The sequence below is a fragment of the Trachurus trachurus genome, assembly GCF_905171665.1.
Source record: "Trachurus trachurus genome assembly, chromosome: 10".
Taxonomy (NCBI): domain Eukaryota; kingdom Metazoa; phylum Chordata; class Actinopteri; order Carangiformes; family Carangidae; genus Trachurus; species Trachurus trachurus.
This window is the reverse complement of record NC_139894.1, coordinates 11,860,817-11,883,406: the sequence shown is the minus strand read 5'-3', so window position 1 is coordinate 11,883,406 and position 22,590 is coordinate 11,860,817.

Here is a 22,590-nt window from a genome sequence, read left to right as displayed (position 1 = left end):
TCAAGTAAACATGCTCTTTACTTACAGTAACTGCCAGTAGCTCAGGAGTCATTTGTGTCTTTCTGTAGAAAAACTGTCTAGAAACTGTAGGAAAAAGGATTTTTATTTTGCACAGCAGAAACTAAGATGGAGCCCGAGAAAAGAAATGTGTCAGTATTATTGTGGATTGAACTGACGTGAATTGTCTCTATCAGACAAACATTTACCTGTGACATCCACATCTCTGTGGTTTTGGGTGACATTTCCTTTTAATTTTCTCATGAAATTGTCCCTCCCTAACCCACAGACCACCACCGACATTACTGCTAACACACATGTCCTTTTCACCCTCCTCATACCGTTTACATTGGTCCAAGTCTCTGAATATCAGCTACGTACTTTAACTAAGCTCAGTAAAAACAGCTGGAACCCCCAGCAGTGTCACTTCTACGGGTTAACCACCTCTACATCCAAAGATAAAATGTGTGTTATTACATCTGGGCTGATTTAAACAATGGAAATATTCATGTAAATCAGTGAAAACAAGCACAAAACACAACAATTGTAAAGAGGATAATAGATAATAAAAGATCATATCCTTAAGTTGTTATAATAACACCATAAAAACAAAAAGCTAGCTACATGTGCATCTCTTATCAAAGGCTTGCTTGAGTACTGTAGGAGGGAGGTCGCTTTATCTTTTCATCTAAGCCAATCATTGATCTCTCCTGTATAAACTGTGATGATGTTGTGACTAAACCTTACACTCAGGTAGGAAGACATCAGTAGTGCAAGAGAAAGGTGTTGCACCACAATGAACGGACGACTAACTGCTTTGATTATTCTTAGCACAGTGTGTAAGTGTGCGGCATCCAAAGTGTGACAAAAATACCTGTGCAAACTGTTTTTGGTATTTCAGGCGAGGTCTGTCAAGCAGATGTTTATGTTTTTTCATACATCATGTCGTTTCATGTTGTAACTTTGTTTTTGTTTGTCTGATTTTCAGCTCTGTGTCAAACTGCAGAGGGTCCTGGCCTGATTTCTTTGACTGTGGTTGAACTTGGTGGTGATGCGAACTTTCAATGTCCACTCACTAACGCGGCTGAAAGGCTCCACTGGTATAAGCAGCCTCTTGGACAAATACTCCAAACTGTTGCTACTGTATTTAATGACAAAGTAACATTTAAAGAAAAATCTGACCGTTTTACTATATCAACCAATGGGGATGGTCAGTATCATCTGACCATTAGAAATGTCAGCAAAGAGGACGAAGCAACGTACTTCTGTCACGGTGGAGCAGGATATATACAGAAATTCTTCGATGGCAGTTTCTTGGCTGTGAAGGGTAGAGTATCTGAAACTTTCTATTTGTGCTATAATGTGAATGAAATAGTTTAGACTGTGAAATACCTGTGATGTTGTTTTTTATTGAATCACACAGATCGTAAAGACCAGAAATCTGTCTACGTGAAACAAAGTCCAGAGACAGCATCAGTCAAGCCGGGGAAGTCAATGACTCTCCGGTGTTCACTTCTCAACAAGAACAAAGAAACAAGAGCCAAGTGTCCAGGTGAACACAGTGTGCACTGGTTCAGAGCCGGATCAGGAGGATTTCATCCAGGATTCATTTACACTCACAGCAACAGGAGTGATGAAGAGGAAGAAAGGAGCTGTGACTACAGTTTGTCCAAAACTATACAGGACTCCTCAGATGCTGGGACTTACTACTGTGCTGTGGTCACATGTGGAGAGATCCTGATCGGTCCAGGAACTAAAGTGGAAACAAGTACGTGTTCACAGTTCTAAATCATAAATTATATGATGATTTATTTAAGCTTCGTTAAAACATCTATGAAAGTATCTGATGATTATTGGTTCCTTGGTTTAAGGAGGTCAACTTAATTTAATGGGTAGCCATCTTGACATTTGAGACTTGATGCAAACACATTGAAAATGAACCAAATTTATCCATAATAGTTATATAATCAGAGAATATTATGCATTATTTTGACTTGGCTTAATGTCTCATTGAAGACTGTTCAGATCCAGGATCAGCATCGGACCCAGCTGTCATTGTCCTTGGAGGACTGTTGGCCTGCTGTGTGATGTGTTTTGGTCTCCTGATTTTCTACATAAATCAAAGGAAAGTTTGTGAACATTGTAAAGGTAGGTTCAACATTCAACTTCTAATTTTAGTTATGGTTTTGAAACGCACCTACAAGTCCCTGTGCTAGTGGGATTTGGGGACAGTGGTTGGGTCACAATATTTTCTAAACAACTTAATAATATAAATGTGTATGTTTGGTCTTGGAAAGTTGAAAATATGTTGATTCTCCATTGTTATATTCATTCTTATGGCTGTGACAAACCATGAGGGAGACGCAGCTAGACAATGCAATGCCAACATGTACAAAGGTAGGGTTGGAAAAACGGTTTGAGTAGGTCGCATTTTGAAAACACACAATTCAAAGTACCAAGCCCATTTCCTCAGACTTCTGTCTGAAGCCACGCCTCCAGAGCGCAGGAACATGCAACACTTGTTCAGCGTTGGGTTCGCATCAAGGTGAAGACGCGAAGGTATCGCCCTTGTGTTGCGACCCAATGTGACCCCAGTGTGAGCGACGCTGTTGCGTGTCACTACGCAGCATCGCTAACTTTCCACCAGCTTTTTCTCATGGCTCATTCATGTGAAAGAAAACACCTGACATCATGATAAACCACCTGCTACCCGGCTACATTGCCACCCACCAGACTTCAGCGTGGTCCACTGGATTAGCCTACTGGTGTTGTCTTTTCTGCGGTCGTAACTTGAGTACAATCCAACTGACTTGAACGTGGTGTTTAAGATGATTGGATGCTGTTTTTTTACAGGTTTGTCTGTTCCACAGGTGACTGACTTTTTTCATTTTTGTGAAAATTAATTCAGTTAATTGGTTGCAATGGGAGTGTGAAGAGGATTTCGAGCAATTTAGTAAAAAAAAATTCTCCAGAATCAGGTCTCCATACCTACCTTTAAATTAAAGGTACAACTCATAAACATGTAGAAATGATGAGGTCAGTGGAGTAGAAGCATGCATGGATGAGTGAGAGGTTGGGTGTGTGTGTGTGTGTGGAGGGTATTGGATATGTAAGGGAAATACACAAATACGCAAGGGAAGCCATGAGGTCTGAAGGGACTCTGGTGACAGCTGAGGTTTTATTACGGCGAAGAACACGAGGCACAGCTGCTTCCAACTGGATGCCAGCTCTGCCCGTCAGCTACCTGCTACACTGTAGCTACTCAACTACTGTAATTCCCTGTATGCTGGTATACAGTCTATGGTATTGATGTGTTTTTAATGTGCAGATTAAATGCAAAACGCTGCTGCACGTCTGTTGATAGGGAAAAAGCGACAGCATCATATAACCCCTGTTCTCCACACTTTACATTGGCTTCCTGACAATTTTAGAAACGTATTGTCTTTAATTTCCTGAATGGCTTTTAAATACAGTATTTTAGTTAGGTTTGATTTATATTCACTTCTTTTCTTTCTTTTATTGTATGTTTTTACCTGTATCCTATTTTATTTTATTGTTATTATGTGTTTTATTTGTGTGTCTATGATGCACAGCACTTTGGTCAACTTGGGTTGTTTTTTAAATGTGCTATATATAAATAAATATGCTGATATTGTTGTTTTTCTACAGGAGCAATGAGTTTATCCCATCGTCGTGGACATGATAAGTCAAATGTGGATCAGTCAAATAATCAGGTAAATATGTGGTGGTTTGTTTTTGTATTTGCTCAGACTAAAAATACTTTATCCACTCTTTTCTTATTAGACCAGGACATATATCATATTATGCTCATGGCACACAATGGGGATAGAATGCCTCTTACAATATGATAAAGTTTAATGTGCATAAATGTAGCATGGTAATTGTAATATCAATTATGTAAAGTCACTGTTCAGCCTTAATGACACTTATAGCAACAGTAAAAAGTTGAGATGTTCTAAGTTTACACTCTCAACTTGATCTCATGTTACAGCAGTGATATCTGAATTTACACACACATCATTATTGTTATTATTCTATGTTTGTAGGATGAGGAGGAAAAGGTGGAGAACTATGCAGCGCTGGACTTTTCTACAAGGAGAGTGAAGAGAGGAAAGAAGAAGAAGAGGGAGTCACCTCAACAGTGTGTGTACTCTGATGTTAGAGCATATGACCACAACTAGCAACACCTCTCTCCACAGAGGTGTGTGTCTGGCCCTCTGCCACAGGGCATGTTCAGGGCAGTAGAGTGCAGGGTGGGTTGACTTATATTGTATATCAATTTGTTCAATTTAAAAATCATTTACGTAAAAGATCACCATTGGAGGCCACTGAAGAATCCATGTTTGCTTTGACAAGATGTTCATATGAAATGGAAGGAATATGCTGTAAGAAAACTACTTCCTGTGCAGCTGCCAGTATTTAAAATTTGATAAACTCTTTTATGAAATAGATAACGATACTTACTGATCCTGTATAGCATAAATGTACATCTATAGTTTGTTCATCATTTTCTTACACTTTATGAATCATATTTTGAATCACTGACATCTCCTAATAACTGATTTGTAAATGATATTAAACTTAATATATAAATTCTGAATCCGTCATTTATAAAGTATACAAATACACTTTCTAACACATTCTAGATATTTATGAACATAAATTACATACCAATATGGGATGGATGCTTCATAAATTCAAGTCAACTGGACTTAGTTTTTGTCTTGAAGACGTTTCGCCCCTTATCCAAGTGGCTTCATTAGCCAGTCTAGTCTGCACAAACTGAAGAAGCCACTTGGATAAGGAGCGAAACATCTTCAAGACAAAAACTAAGTCCAGTTGACTTGATTACATTGCCTAGAGATGCCTTTTACCTGGACAAATGAGAATTTACACAGACTCAACTAATGCCCACAGTGTGTAGTCATAAAATGTTACCAGTGTTTATTTTCCACAATGGTGGATAACAACAGAATTAAACACGTCTTTATTGATAGTTTGATATTGCTCCAAATAATGTTACAATTGGTTTAAATGGGAAAACAATAAAGACAAATGAACCAAAAGAGAAAAGAAAAATAAGTAGCTACTTCCAGCAGAAGCAAAAAGCTTTTGTCTACCGCACGCCCCCCCCCCCCCCACTTTGGGAACCACTGCTGTATATGATCATTTATAAAACAGAAAGGTGAATTCAAGCCATCTGATTGGTTCTTAACTGTGGTATATTACAGCTGTGCCTGGTAACAAATCACTCCACATCTGACAGTCTTTACAATTAGTAAGAGAGGAGAAGGAAATGAAAAAGTGGGATTCGGGACTTGATGCGAGCAGTGATGTGAGCAGTCATAAATCTGAAAACATCTCTGCAGAGCTGGAAACCGAATCGAGGAGTCCGTAGAAATATACACACATCGCTACACACACAAACTACACACACCCTCCACATAAGAGCACAAGTGGTGTACTGTACCTGACTGGTTGTCCTCACGGTGCAATTATTTTGTTTCACATCATGCAGTAGTTGTCCAAATCATGTGCGGATGGAGTAAGGAATAAGGAATAGTTCACCTAAAATGCATAATGTAGTTGTATCTTCCTACAGTAGTCTGTGGGACAGTATTGGGTCAGTAATTTCATAATTTCATAATCCTTATTCCCTAAGGTCAAGCAGCAGAACACAATTTACAATTTACAAAGTACAAATGGTGTTCTCTTCAATTTTCAGTATTCACAACCACAAGACCATTGTGACAGGAAGTGCTCTTTTGAGTATCTCTGATAACCAATCAGGAGCATTTCTGTGTTACATGAAGTACTGTATGTATGATCCCCTCCTCCACTCACTGAGACACCAATGTGGTTGTACTAAGAGACAATGTCAAAATGCTCCTGTTGTGGGTTACACTGCTTGCTCTTCATCAAGTGTGTAAGTACTATCTAATTCTGTTTATACAGTCAATTAAGAACTGATAAACAAAAGATAAATGTGTTGTTTACTTTCTCATGTGTGAAATGTTTTGTTTAATTCAGATTCGCTGTTTCCAGTGATCTCAGTTGAGCTTGGTGAGCCGGTGACCTTCACATGTTCTCTGCCTACGACTGAGATAGACAACAGACAAGTCAGCTGGTACAAGCAAAGAGACGGAGATACTCGCAAATTAGTGACACATCAGACGTATAAAAAACTGGAGTTTACCTCAGAGTTCAACAATTCCAGATTCAAAGTAAATGATGATAAGAATTTTGTCAACCTGACCATAGTGAGGACGACTAAAGAAGATGAGGGACTGTATCACTGTATAGTCATCATGATGTATGTTGGTGATCCTATGTGGAGTGGAACATATTTGTTGATTAAAGGTAATTATATAATCTACTTTGGTGAAGTTTTGCAAATTCATTCTCGGATTTAAAGCTGCATTGTGCTAATGTTTAAGAAAAACAACTCACAGAGTTACTGAAGTTTCACATGAGGTGGATTTATTGTACAGTACCTCTAATCAGAGTTCCTTGTTTTAACTTTACAGCTCCTAATTTGCTAAATTTCAGCAGCATATAAAATCAAATTGAGGTTACCTCTGAAGTTTCACACTATGTTACATTTATCGGAAACATGTTAAAGTAGATGGGCAGACCTCTGTCAAGGCCAAACAACATGTACCAGACTTAAGAGAAAAAAACAATCAAATTATGTAACATGTTCTTCAGTGGCTGATGTCCTTTCCCTCCACAACATTGTTCTGATCAATGAACAGACTAAACTGTACTCCAGTGTTCCCTGAGGTTTTAAAATAATCTGTATTTACAGGAAACTCTGAGAAGACATCAAACTATGAAGTTGTTCAGCTGCCGACAGTGTCTGGTCCACACCGTCCAGGAGACCCAGTGACTCTGCAGTGTTCACTCCTCTCTGGCTCTGGGGACCAGACGTGTCCAGAAGATCACAGTGTGTACTGGTTCAGAGCCGGATCAAATAAATCTCATCCTGACATAATCTACACTGATGGAAATAAACTTGATAAATGTAACAAAACAGTTGACTCCTCGAGGAGCTGTGTTTATCACTTCACCAAGAACGTCAGGTCCTCTGATTCTGGGACTTATTACTGCGCCGTGGCCACATGTGGACAGATTTTATTTGGAAATGGAACAAAACTGTTTACAACCAGAGGTGAAATACAAAATATGCCAACAGCATGTATTATGTGTCTCCTTTTCTTTAGGAAATATTAATTAATTAAATTTGTATTATCTTTTTTTTTTTTTTTGAGGAAACAGCAAGTTGTGAACAGCAGCTTCTTCCGCTGGTGATATCAGTTTTCTGCTTGTTCATTTCTCTGATTGGAAACATAATTCTTACGTATCGTCAAAGACAAGTGAATGAACAATCTAAAGGTGAGTGTGATTGTCCTGGTCCAAAATGTTATTTAATCTTAATTTAATCACTGTGATGTTTGTATATTATATGTTACCATAAACAGGATAATGGAGAATTACTTTATCTTGCACAGTATTAAAATTTAATCTAAATCACATTTGTATTTTCCATATTGTTGTTTCTTTCATGTGTCTCATTGACAATAAATGTGTTTATAATTTATAACGTTTAGTTTATCAATATTTACAAATTAAAACACAGTGAGCCAGTTGAAGGTTTTAATTATTGATATATGATAATAGGAACAGAAAGTGTCTCATCAGGAAGACGACGTGAGAACTTGAGCCAACGAGTGCTTGACGTTGTGAGTAAAGACATTAAGTTACCTTTGTTGTTGTTTCATTAACACGATTCCCAACAGTAACATGCGTCATAGCAACATGATTAAAAATTATGAGCCTTTTATTTGCTGCACAGACTGAAGATGGACTTGACCAGAACTACGCTGACATACATTTCTCTGTAAGGAAAGTTTCAGGGGGAAGGCAGAAGAGAGAGTTGAAACCAGAAGAAAGCTTATACGCTCAAGTTCAATGCAAAATGTGAACGGCAACATCAAAGCAGAATTTACATGTAAATTGATCCTAGCATGATATGATTGTGTTTGCATGTGTGTTATTGTTCTTTTTATATAATGACGAAGTTTGTTGGTGACTTTATTAAATATAAAACACAGATTTATGGGTTTTACTCAGTAAGTAATTTAATTCAGGCATTTACACTTTTATATTTTTAGTTTTCATTGTAAGTCTGAGGACATGGTTTGAAAAACAATCATTAAATTATGACAGACTTTAGGGACATGCAGCTGCTATGATCATCATGACTCTTAACAGTTGAATTGAGATGATGGAAGTTTCTGTTTCAAAATGACACTGAGCAGAGGACAAGGACACCCTTCACCTATCCTGCACATAATAAACTTCCAACACAGTGCATAGCAGCAGTAGCAACAGAATATTTTATTGTTTTATATTTTTATTTTGTTTTATTTTATTTTGGCATATTTCAAGTTAGGTTAACAAGTAGTTTGCATTGCCACAAAATAAAAATACAAGAACGCAAGATGCATAAATTCTGTGTAATGATGAAATAAACTTGCATTCAAATCTTATGATCTGATTTTCTCTTTACTGATGTTGGTTACAATTCAAACTGACTGATATTGATACTGATCCTAATTATTCATATCAGTATTTATAAATCTCTTTGATATTCTGTCCAACAAATATATTGTTGCCAGCAGTGATACAGCAAAGCGCTTCGGTTTATCGCCACTAACTTATTAGCTCTTTGAACCTGCACTGTGAAACGTTTGTCTCCCCCCTCTGGCAGCAGGAGTCATTACACTGTATATCATAATTCATGATTTAAGCAAAGTAAAGGTGATAGCCTTCTTCAGACATTTTAAGAATGCAAAGCAGAGGAAAAAAAGGGATGTGGCACACTCTTAGCTTCAGATGCAAAAATATTTATTCAAGCTGTGTTAAAAACCAACGTTTTGACCAAACATGGTCTTCGTCAGGGTGGGAGACTGTGCAGTGTTTAAAAAGGGAAGAAAATTGATCAGGGGTTGATGAAGTGGGGGAGTCCACAGCTTGGCCTGTAATTGGCGTGGAGGTGTGGACCTACCCCTCTGCCCGTACACAAAGGAGAGAAAAAAAGGCAGAGTATTTTCATTGATGAGGAAAATCAAAAACATAAACATATCACCCTGCGCTATAAATTATACAGTCTCTCAGAAAAAAGCCTAATGGTAGGCAATAAGAACACAACCAAATAGATAAACAAATACAAAGCAACAACATCAGCGAATACAGCTACAAGAGGAGAACACTCGGTCGGATTGATGCATACATTTACTGTACTCTTTGACCCGGCAGTACATGACTAAATAGGAAACACTACATAAAAATATGACAAGGCAAAGGTGTACAAAGGTGTCCGCCACTGACTATTTCAAAACCATGGAAACAGATGATTAAACGTCTCCAGGGGAAGCCTAAGAAAAACCTCTGGGCCTTGGCATCAGTAAGACGGATGGGAAAAAAATCAACTAGAATTTCATAGTACAGATACATTCTCCAAAGCATAATAACAAAAACATTAACAATGAAACAATTCCTTAATCCAAGTGGGAAACACATATATGAAACTTAGATTCCAACAAGTTAAGACAGACAAATAGATAACAATGCAACATAACTACTGGGCAAAACACAGGAAAGACACCTGTAAATCTGCGATATGCCGATATAACCACAGTTGCTGTAGCCTGCTCTGTCCACCTCACTACAGTTTCTCTTTCTGAAACGACGTTTAGTTTTCTACATTGCGAACGAATCTGGAGCCTCCACACAATGATCCGTTGTGCATTAGCGTTGTATGTGTGTACGTCCGACACAGTACAACACGCTGAATGCTCACTAATCTGACCCAGGAACCTGTGTTGAGTCTCCAGATGTGTTTATAATGCACAGAACCCTCTTCAATGCTTCCACAACATCATGTCTCATTTCAATTTTAGTGAAACTGGGAACTGGCAACAAATTGTAGTCGCTTTTGTTATCAAAAGGTTTGACTTATTTTTTTAAATTTACTTTAAAGTTAAGGGACACAAATTAAATACAGCCTGACACTGAGAGACTTGTAGCTCACTGATCCAAACCAAAAGCCTTTACAGCAGCGTAGATCCTCTCTCTCTCTGCTGACATTGTGTCCTGCCTGTTGGTTTTCATCACAGCGAACATGACGGCAGAATAAACCCAGGTGTCCTCATCTCTCTGAGGATAGACACGAGACAACAGAGTAAGACAAGAAAAACTTCACAACCTATTGAATAAAGTCAAATCTGTAATTACACTACCTGCTGACTTTTCAGAGTTTCATTGTTTTTGTGCAGGGCAAAAGCTGTTGGGTAAGAAAAAAAATATGAAAAAATGCTTTTAAAAATTGGTTTGACAATTACTAATTTCTCTTACCATTGCAATCGTCACACTTGTTTTTCTTCCTGGCACAAATGAGGATGACTATAACAATCAGACATAAAACCAAGAGAGCACACAACAAAAAAGTGACTCCACTGGCCGACCACATGGATTCTGAAAGAAGATGAAAAGGTAGACACAATTTGTAAAAGTAAATAATGTTTAGTATCGTATAATTTTAAATGTAAAATAAAAATTAAATAAACTATAATTTTATTCAGTATAAATTACCTAATTAACACAACAATGATGCAATTACCTTGAATGTCCACTTTTGTTCCATTTCCAATCAACATATGTCCGCATGTGGCCACGGCGCAGTAATAAGTCCCAGCATCAGAGGAGCTGATGTTCTTAGTGAAGAGATAAACGCAGCTCTTTGGAGCAGAACGTGCATCGGTTCTGCCTTCACATTTACCAGGTTTGTATCCATCAGTGTAGATGATGTCAGGATGAGACTCATCTGATCCGGCTCTGAACCAGTACACGCTGTGATCTCCTGGACACATCTTGTTGTCAGAGCCAGAGAAGACTGAACACTGGAGAGTCATTGAGTCTCCTGGACGGACTGGACCAGACGCTGTCGGCCGCTGAACAACAGTATAGTTTGATGTCCTCTGAGAAGTTCCTTTAAATAGAAGAACTTTGTTAAAAATAAAACACCACAAACATATTCAGGTAAATTCAAAAACCTTTATAGAGAAACTGGAATACTGACCTTTCACAAACAAATATGTCCCACTCCATTTAACATCAGTCCAATCCATGACTGCACAGTGATCCACACAGTCCCTCATCTTCTTGACTTGTCCTCACTATGGTCAAGTTCATAAACCCCCTATCAATACTTGGCTTGAATCTTGATTTAGAAAACTCTGGTGCATTCATAGGTTCTGTTATTCTAAACACTGACACAATTAACTTCATAGCATCCCCGACACTTTGCTTGTACCAGTGGATTTGCCTGCTGCCGACCTCAACATCGAACAGAGCACATGTGAAGGTCACAGGTTGTCCGAGCTGCGCTGTGATCACTGGAGCCAGTGAATCTGAATTTAAGGAAAAGACACAAAACATTCAATAAAAAGTAATGTACTCTGTCAGTTATTATGCAGCTGACACATAAACTCTTAATTGTAAAGCACAATAAAACTTCACTTACATCCACGATGAAGGACGAGCAACATGATCCACAACACGATCATCTTGAAAATGTCTATTGTCAGTTCACTTGAAGGTATTTAATTGAAGGAAGGATGTGATGTCATTGTGAAGTCAGAGCACCAAATGTATGTGATTGGTTTAGACAATATTAAAAAATAATAAAACTAATAGCAATAAATAATGAAATTCTTATCTTTATTTACTCTGAATCTGGAATCAGAAAAATCTGCGGTGATCACTGGAGCCAGCGTGTCTGAATTTAAGAAGAAAAAAAAAAATCACACATGAAACAGTAAAAAGCAAAGATGTAGAAAAATGTGTCTTGATAAAAACACAATATAATCTCCACACCTGCAAAATCTAAAATGACTACATACACAGACACAGCACTTACATACTTGATGAAGAGCAAGCAGTGTAACCGATAACTGGAGAGTTTCCTTCTTGGTGGAACCTCTTTAGTGTCTCAGTAGGTAAAGGACAGGATACTACATACTGCATCAACGTAACACAGATACTCAAAAGAACACTTCCTGTGATACTGATCTTTGTGAAGCCTATGAACTCAGTCTGGTCCATTGTCAAAGTGAGAAACACAGTGATTCAAATTTTGTGTATGTGAATGTGTCACACCACACAATTAAGAATAAAAGCTTAAAAGTTTAAAAGGTTCTAGAACTTGGATTGGTTGGGAACCACGTTGAGCTAAAATAACAAGACACAAGTTGGAATAAAAGGGGAGATACTGTTTATTCACAATAGAATGTGCATTTCTGGTGGGCTGGATTTAAGATGCAGCACGGCCGTCAATCAAGGGGGGGGCAGCAGGACAATCTATTCCTAAAAGGACACAGCACAGATTAAAACAAGTCCAGGAGATGGTTTATAATAAAACCAAGATTGATAAAGCAGAGGTCTCGTTACCTCGACTCTCGCTGGATTCCTCTCATCATGAGGCTAGTAGAACTCCAAGGGGGAAGGGGGCCCACTCCTTCCACAGTACTACACCGTCTGATGCCTCAGCCTTTGTTGAGCTTACTCTCCTACAGCCTGCTGATTTCTAGGAGAGAGTTAGAACCAGAGAGAGGTGAACATGGAAAGGTATCCAACTTTCCTCTTCTTTAGGGTGCCAGTGATCCTCTGTGAGGGGGGGTTCCAGGTAAGTGGGGGGAGTCCTCTTCTGCCCAACACAGTCCAGCCCAGCACAGCAGCCTCCTCTTCACAGCCAGTCTTCACACTGAATGTCTGAAAAACACAGTCTTCATGCCACTCCACACTGATTAGTTAATTTAATGCAGCTGTCACCTCCAGCTCCTCATGGTGCGTTCAGGTGCACTGACACTGTTGTCCAAAACACACTAAGGCTGGTTCAAAACACCATGTTATGACACACTCCCCCACTTTTTCCTGTCCACGTCCTCGGGGACCCAATCGTTCCTGTTGGTCCTGGTGGCAACCTCCCCCCATCAGTTATATTTTGCACTCACCAGCCATAACGCTCCGGTGGCTGGCCTACGTTTGTTCTTCGTGAGCGTCGGGTTGGAGAAACTGGGCGGTCTTCTTCTCTGGCCTCATGGACTGTCCTATGGGAGGCTAGCATCAGCCATTGAGTTGCCATCTCTGCCACGGGGCCACGGGCATCATCGTTGGTTGGTTGGATTTCTTCCTGCACAGGATTATGGAAAGTACACAGACGTAATCTATTGCGGTGAATGGTCCGGAGGGGGCCCTCCTTACCTTCTGGCCGTACCTGGTATGTTGGTCCCCCAGGTGAGGCAGGTTGCTTGACCACCACATAGACATGTGGTTCCCATCTGTCAGCGAGTTTCCCTTGGTCGTAGCGGCGAGTTGTGTGTATCAACACCCGCTCACCAGGGAGAAAAGGTTGAAACTTCGCCTTTCGGTCGTAGCGCTCCTTGTCTCTGGAGGAGGCTTTGGCAAGATTTTCACCCACTTTTTGGTAGGCCAGGGCCAGTCTTTCATGGTGACATTGTACCCACTGTTCTGTGGTAACCATGGTGGTGGGCTTCCGCACTCCAGATGCTACCTCCACTGGGAGGCGAGCATTCCAGCCATACATGAGAAAGTGGGGGGTATAGCCTGTAGAAGCATGTGTGGAGTTATTATAGGCCTGTACCAGTTCTGGCAAATGCTGGACCCACCTTGAACGCTGTTCGATTTCCAGGGTACCCAACATGTTGAGCAGGGTTTGGTTCCAACGCTCACAGGTGGCGTTGCCCTCCGGATGGTAGGGTGTTGTCCTGCTTTTCCTGCATCCATAATATTGACAAAGTTCTTTCATCAAAGCAGATTCAAAGTTTGCACCTTGGTCCGAGTGAAAACGTTCAGGACATCCCACAGTCTGGATTATGTGTTTGAGGATAGCTTTGACTGTGGTACTTGCCGTCTGGTCCCGTGTGGGGATGGCCCATGCATACTTTGTAAATAGATCAGTTGCTACAAGTACATACTGGTATGCATCTGTAGGTCGACTCAAGGTCAAAAAGTCAAGGGCTACGACTTCAAGGGGAGCATGTGTAATAATGGACATCATGGGAGCTTTACCTTCAGGATGTGACTTACGTCGAATGCATCTCTCACACCTGGATGTCCACTCAGCCACATCTTTTTCCATCTGAGGCCAATAGAAAGCTCTACGGAGGATGGAACAGATCTTTGCAGCACCCAAGTGGCCTTGGCGTCTGTGGTACTCATCCCATGTGGCCCAACGATGCTGTAGGGGGACAAGAATCTGAGATATTAATTCTTTAGAGGCGGGGTCCTGGACCCACCGAATCAACACTCCATCCACCATTTCAAGGCGGTCCCACTGCCTGAGGAGTCGGGTCACGGCGGCCGGCTCTTTACTGCGCTCTCTTTTTGTAGGTGGCTGTTGTCTGCTGATGTAATACCTCAGGCGCTGAATGGTGACGTCTCCCTCCTGTAATGACTGCCAGTGGCCAGGGGCCCATACAGCATGCACTGTACAAGCCTCGATTTCAGAGGTTTCTTTTGGAGGATGGGAGCTTTGGACCTGTGGTGGGAGTCGAGACAGCACATCAGCGTTAGCATTTTCCTTTCCTGGCCTATACTTCACATCGAAGTGGAAATTAGCAAGCTGAGCTGCCCAACGTTGTTCAACGGCCCCCAATTTAGCCGACTGAAGGTGAACAAGGGGATTGTTATCTGTAAACACAGTGAACTGCGTGCCCCAGAGGAAGTCTTTAAACTTGTCAGTCACAGCCCATTTTAGAGCGAGAAGTTCAAGCTTGAACGAACTATAATTAGCATCGTTCCGTTCTGCTGGATGGAGGCTGCGGCTGGCATAGGCTATCACACAATCTTTTCCTTCCTGAACCTGTGCAAGAACTGCGCCTAAGCCTGTGAGGCTGGCATCAGTGTAAACTCTGAAGGGGAGGGCAAAATCTGCAAAACCAAGAACTGGGGCTTGAGCAAGTGCCTCTTTCAGGGTTTTGAAGGCCTCCTCACACTCTGTGGACCATTGTACCATTGTTTTCTTCTCATTTTTGGGGACACCGGCCAAAAGGGCATTAAGTGGCTGTGCTACTTTGGAGAAGCCAGCAATGAAGCGCCGGTAATAGCCAGCAAAGCCGAGAAATGACCTCACTTGACTGACAGTCTGTGGTATGACCCAGTTTTGCACACAGGCTATCTTTTCAGGGTCTGGAGCCACTCCTTCTCCACTCACCACATGTCCGAGGAACTTCACCTGCCTCTGGAATAAAGCACATTTGTCAGGGCGTAACTTCAAGCCAAAACTAGACAGTCTTTTAAATACCTTTTCGAGGTCGTTCATGTGGGTTTCAAAGTCGGCAGAGAAGACGATGACATCATCCAGGTATACTAATGCAGAGTCAGAGACTAGACCCCCCAGGCATCTCTGCATCAGCCTCTGAAACGTCGCAGGAGCGTTACAGAGGCCAAAGGGCATGCGTTCAAACTCATATAACCCAAATGGGGTACAAAAGGCAGTTTTTTCTGTCTTGAGGTGCAACCTCCACCTGCCAGTAGCCACTGGCCAGGTCCAGAGTGGAGTAGTATTCAGCCTTGGAGAGAGTGGTTAATGCCTCTTCAATGCGTGGTAGTGGGTGGGCATCTTTATGAGTGACAGCATTTAGTTTGCGATAGTCAACACAAAAACGCAACTCACCACTCTTCTTGCGGACGAGGACGATGGGGGCGGCCCATGGGCTGGAGCTCTCTTTTATGATTCCGCCTTTTAACATGCCCTTCAGGAGGCCGCGGACTTCCTGGTACATGGTTGGAGGGATGGGCCGGTACCGCTCACGGATTGGTGCCGCTACACCAGTGGGGATGTTGTGTTGCACCTGTCCTGTACACCCGAAGTCCTCGTCATGCTTTGCAAACAAATGTCCCCAATTCTGCAACATGGCCTGCATCTTCTCCTGTTGGATGTTAGTCAAGCCATCACCTTGGAAACACAGATTTTGTACAATCTCGTCCTTGCAGTCGGTGTTCACCTGTCCTACACCCACCTCCACAACACCAGGGCTGACTTCTTTTAGGATGAGGTCCTCCATTTCTCTTATGTCAGATGGACAGGCTGAAGAAGTGGCAATAGATTGGTAGCGCTTTAACCATATAGGATAAGGGGCCAGGTTTCTTACCCGTACTGGTATTCGTCCACGGGTTGCAGTAGCCAACGCTCTAGCAGCAGAGACCAGTCCGGACTCTTCCAAGGGTTCCACCAATACACTATCTCCATCGAGGACACTGGATGGCGCTCTCGTCCAGAGCAAGATCTCACTCTGGCCTGGAACACAAACAGGGGACTTGTAGGCTGGCCGAAGGGTCCCAGAGGGGGGTGTCACGTCAATACGTCTGCAAACCTCAAATTACATTTCCCAGGCCCTTTTCACTGGGTTTGGGGTAGAAGCAAAGTTATGTTTTGCCTGTGAATCAGGTCCAACTGCATGCCAACAGCACTGGATAATGTTCATACCCAACAGAGGTGGTTCATTTGGGTCACCAGTTATATCCTCAGTGATGACGACTCCCAACTCACCCAGTGCCAGGTCCCCCACTTTTACATCCATCATGGCGTAGCCTACATAGGGTATCTTGGTCTTGTTGGCTGCCCTTAGCCGTAGCCACTTGAGGTCTCCAACAGGACCTACTTCCTGCATGGGGAAAAGACGGTTAAAACAGGTTTCAGACATTAATGTCACAGGTGAACCCGTGTCCATTATACAACTCACAGTTTTACCGTTAAAGGTCACGGGACTTTTGGGCAAGACCCAACTACAGCTTCTCTGACAAGTTCATTCTGGGCCGCTGTATGGCTACCAGTCACCTGGCCCGTGGTAACTGGGTTCAGCAGTTTAAATCTTGCTGTGGGCATTCTCTGTAGAGGTGGCCACTTACTCCACACCGCTTACATATAGGTCGGCCTTGCTCATCCCACCTCAAACCAAGACTTGTGTCTTTGGCGGAATTATGGTGCTGTGCATGTGCTCTAGAAGTGGCTCTCGACCTCCTCCCTGAATCCCTAGTTTGGAGTCTCTCCTGCTGGTGTGGTCTCCTAGGGCTTGGGCTACGTGGCCTCCGATCTCCCCTTTGCTGGTAAGGTGTAGGGCTGCGAGGGTAGCGTTGATGGTTGATTGGGCTATTATGAGGGGGAGTTACCTGTTGCACTGGGGAGGAGCGGAGCCTCTGGAACTCCTGTTGTATGACCTCACATATATGTCCTTTCACCTCCTCCAGTATTTCATCCTTAAGCTCTGCTTTCCAGCTTGTTGTCAGGTTTGGCGCCACCCTCCTTTCGGTAACAGAGGCACATGTCGACTCTAGCCGATCCCCCTCCACTTGGTCCATCTCCATGTCTAGAGCCATTTGCCGAGTCCTAGCAAATGTAAAATCTGGGGTCTCTCCAAGTTGTTTTCTTACCCCACTTCGAATGGCTCCTGGTTGCAGCCCTGTGACGAACTGGTCACGTAGCTGGACATCCATCCGTGCAGGAGCTTGAGGGTCTCTGGACTGCAGTCTCTTACCCAGCTCCCGAAGGCGAAGAGCATAGGCTCGAACAGTTTCTGCTGGCTTTTGTCTGCAGTCAAAAAACATAGATCGTAGTGAACCAATAAACTCTCTATCACCATACAGTTCGTCAAGAAAGTCAAATATCATTGCAGGAGTGGCCCTCTCGTCTTCATCCAAAATCAAGACTTCTCGTCTGGCTTCTCCTTCGAGAGTGCTAATGATGAAGTCACATTGTTGTGCTTCAGCCCATACCTGTGCTCTGAGAATGGCTTGCATCTGGTTTCTCCACTCATTAAAATCCAGGCCATGGCCGGTGAATTTTGGGGCCCAGGGTGCCCCTATGAAAAAGGGTGCCACCATGGCAGGTGCTGGATTTGCCATAATTCCTGGTCTAGTATATTAACCCAATGAGGTCCCAACACTACAGTCCAAGTCCTGCCAAAACAACGCCAAAATATGTCACACCACACAATTAAGAATAAAAGCTTAAAAGTTTAAAAGGTTCTAGAACTTGGATTGGTTGGGAACCACGTTGAGCTAAAATAACAAGACACAAGTTGGAATAAAAGGGGAGATACTGTTTATTCACAATAGAATGTGCATTTCTGGTGGGCTGGATTTAAGATGCAGCACGGCCGTCAATCAAGGGGGGGGGCAGCAGGACAATCTATTCCTAAAAGGACACAGCACAGATTAAAACAAGTCCAGGAGATGGTTTATAATAAAACCAAGATTGATAAAACAGAGGTCTCGTTACCTCGACTCTCGCTGGATTCCTCTCATCATGAGGCTAGTAGAACTCCAAGGGGGAAGGGGGCCCACTCCTTCCACAGTACTACACCGTCTGATGCCTCAGCCTTTGTTGAGCTTACTCTCCTACAGCCTGCTGATTTCTAGGAGAGAGTTAGAACCAGAGAGAGGTGAACATGGAAAGGTATCCAACTTTCCTCTTCTTTAGGGTGCCAGTGATCCTCTGTGAGGGGGGGTTCCAGGTAAGTGGGGGGAGTCCTCTTCTGCCCAACACAGTCCAGCCCAGCACAGCACAGCAGCCTCCTCTTCACAGCCAGTCTTCACACTGAATGTCTGAAAAACACAGTCTTCATGCCACTCCACACTGATTAGTTAATTTAATGCAGCTGTCACCTCCAGCTCCTCATGGTGCGTTCAGGTGCACTGACACTGTTGTCCAAAACACACTAAGGCTGGTTCAAAACACCATGTTATGACAAATGTATCCATTATGAGGCAGCAAATTCCAATTCAAATAAAAGTCAATATAAACTGTGGAGTCTGTGTCTTGGTGTCTTTCTTTCATAGTTATATTTGTTTATCTTAGTCCCTTAAATCCGTGTGTCATCAGATCAGCATGTTCAATCAATAGCCTAATATTAAAGATGGTAATGTGATATGATTATTTCCCAAGTTATTACTTTAATAGTTGTTTATACTGTGTTGCACTGATTCATTAAAGGTACATTGTGTAAGTTATCCTGTTATTTATTCACGAAAATCGATTATTTCGTTCAAAAGTACATTTTTCATTCATCAATAATTACCCCCATCAACAAACTAAAGTGTTCTGGTTAGCTCTGAATTTGCCGTTCATATCGTTCATATACATCGAGCGGGCAAGCTCGGTGATGGCTGACATGTCGTATCGCCATGTTTTTACGCTCAGTGGCAGCGTGACGGTAGGAAAACAAGGGGAACTCACCCCTCAGGTCGAGGTGGCATCTGTGCAGTCGGAAAAACGGCCGTCGGTAACAAACCAGATGTCATTTTAGTCACAGAAGTCGAGAGAAAGCCGGTTAAACGTGGGTCAGGTAAACGATACGACATCACCATGACAACATATTGTCACGTGTATTGTTTTGCCTCGTGCTGACGGGCCACTTGTTTACATAAAGGGCCCTAGTTTGGTGGCGCAGCGCAGGTGGCGCAAGGTAGTGCAGCCGGTGTAATGCAAGTTTCGACCAGCGCAGCCTAGCGCAAAGTCAGATTGGCAGATCGCGCTGCGCTGAGATAGGCGTGGCCGCGTAGCAGGGGGAGGCGTCACAGATTCAGCTTGGTGCAGTGGAAGTTTCGTGCGAAAATGTCCTGCCGAGGGTGCGCTGAAAGCTCGCCACCTCCAACCAGGTCTACTCTCAGCGCAGGGCGAAGCGCAGCAGGTGCAGTGGAAGTTTGGCTGCCAGGTGCGCAGTGCACACACGTCACCAAGACCTCACAAGCAGGTTTACACAGCTTCAGGCACATTTAAATGCAATAAATATCCACAATAACCACTATTTAATGCAACTAATGGAATCAACACGTGAATTTATATCTATATAGATTGTCCCGTCACATCTGACGTCAGATCAAAGCAGAGATCAAAGGCTGTGGCACGCATAATGGAAACTCCACTTGAATTAACACAGCAGGGACGAACTGGCACTGATAAGCAGCTGCGGATGTCCCAAGAGCAGGACTGAGGGTGGATGACTGCATGTCGCTGCCGTGTTGAGACTACGCACTGTGCCCTTGTGATGATCCGCTTTATTTATTTATTTACTTATTAATTCATTAGCGGCGAGCGACCGCGTCGTCACGCGGCCGTAATGAAAAACAAAACACAAATCATCATCTCTCTTAGCCCACCACAACAGCCTCGGTGTCAGATAGTCAGTATATAGCCTACTACAGTATACTCAGCATCTCTATCAGAGTCCTTTACGCTGATTTCATCCCTGTTACGCATGGTGTTTGTTTATGTTGTGATTAGTGTACACCTCTCATCTTTCTTACACAGGGAATAATAAATTGAATTGAATAAATGTGAGTTTCTTTATTAGTTTATTAGTTGTTGTTTCTTACACTGGGCAGGGGTTCTCAGTGTATCAGATCAAACCTGATTAAGGATATTAGTAAACTCATTATTCGGCCACTCTGAGCTCGGACCTCCGGACCAAAACACCTGTTTCCTCCTGGGAGAGGTTCGGCCACTGGCGTCGCTCTCCGTCCATGTCAAAGTATAAAAAATGACAAACTTGCAGCGCGCATCGCCCGCCGCGCAGTTAAAGGTGAGGAGAGGAGCTCATTTGATTGGTGAAGATCCAAATCGGCCTTTCTCTCCTCCTCCTGTCTCCCTCCCGCCCTGTCTCCTCCCCCTTTGCCGTTTGCGCCGGTAGGAGGGACGAGGGGAGGGCTTGCGCTGGCCTGAGTCGGACTGCGCTGCCCACCAAACTTGCGAAATGGACCTGGACACGCCTTGTTGGCGTGGCGAAGCTGCGCTGAGCTTAGACTTCGCTCGGTCTAGGAAACTAGGGCCCAAAGGCTTGTTTAAGCCGTTACCTGCAGCAGCTGTTGTCCTTCTGCCATCTAACCAATTTCACGTGAATGCAGCATGAAAAATACGACTGAGTTGCTTGCGATCTACAACCACACTGCTAGATGGGAGTAATTCTTACACAATGTAGCCTACCTTTAAGCAACACTTTTAAGCTCCCTGCACTGACACTTTGGTCGAAACGTTGCATTTACCCCATAAACATATGGGAGCCTTAATCCAGTTTGCTTTGCGTATTCTCTTTTTCTTTTTTCTATGACTATCCGGCACCTGGCGTAAAATAGGAATGGATGTGTGGATAGGAGGCAAAAACTGTCGGAATGATGGGGCATATGATAGAAAATTGAAGACAAGTAGAGGTCTATGTCGGACTGGTGGGATGTTGGAAGGGCGATTGCCCCACCACTCGCTCATCCCTCTTGTTGGCAAAGTGACGGTGACTGCTGAGGACAAACAAGTTCGCAAACTAACCGCTAACTGATAACAATATCTTTGACCAATTACTATTGTTAATTTAATTATCTTTTTTTTTTTTGAACATACGTTCACTTGTGCCTTCAGTCATATTTTACAGTAAAATGATCAGCTGTAACAACGGCGCTGCAAAAAAAAAGAAAAGAAACAAGATATGTGCTATACCCTTTACAGTGCTATTTGTGTGACAGATGAGACCCAATCTCAAGATGTTTTTCTTTTTTTATTCCTTTGTGATGTTAATTGTCTGTTAATGTGCATTTAAGGCAATAAAGTTAAAAAAAAAAAAAAAAAAAAAAAGACGTGGGTGGCTGTGCTCTCCAGGCGGTTCAGCTGCAACTCCACAGTGGTCAGAGGAGCCTCTGCTGTCCCTCTCTCTTTAGCCTGGTGTTTGGCTGCACTTTGTATAAGAACAGTTCAACATGTAAGATCCAGCTGCTAATACTGCTCTGCTGTAGAACTGTGAGTATTTTATAACGGCAAAAAAAAAATAAACTATGTTGATCATCCTCCAGGCACAAGCGTAGTCACAGACACTCAATAGAGCGTTTGAGCCAAGTTTGTCCGCTGCAACATGACAGCCTCCGGTGGGTGCACCGGCCACCTACCTGTATGTGTTTGTAAACAACTCATTCTAAGCTACGAGACGGCTTTCATTTGTATGCGATTGTGATTAGACTTTGGTAAATACGTATTTATGAAAGCAATATTTGATTTTTGCTAATAAAAAGCCAAATAAGCTACATACTGTTCCTCAAGGAAACTACTGATTCAAACTACTTGATAACCATTTGGGAACAATTATTGTAATGGCAAATAAACTATGAGTCTGTCACATGCCTGGTGTGCTTCTTCCTTAACCCCAACTGCAGCAATGCTAAAACACATCTCCAACAGTTTGCTCACTCTTACATCAGAGCCATATTTTGGTGAAACCGACTCAACAGATAGAACATAAGGCTCAAAATGATCTGTCTATAGCCTTTAAAATGTGTAACTATTGCATGTCATGTGCCCTTTATGGGGTCATTCCTATGTTCCCACAGCCCTATGTTCCCTCAGCCCTATGTTCCCTCATTTCTAACTTTTGTTGTCACTGAAAATTAGGCCCTATGTTCCCTCAGCCCTTCGGTCCCACCATTGGTTGGGTTTAGGCAATGAAGAAA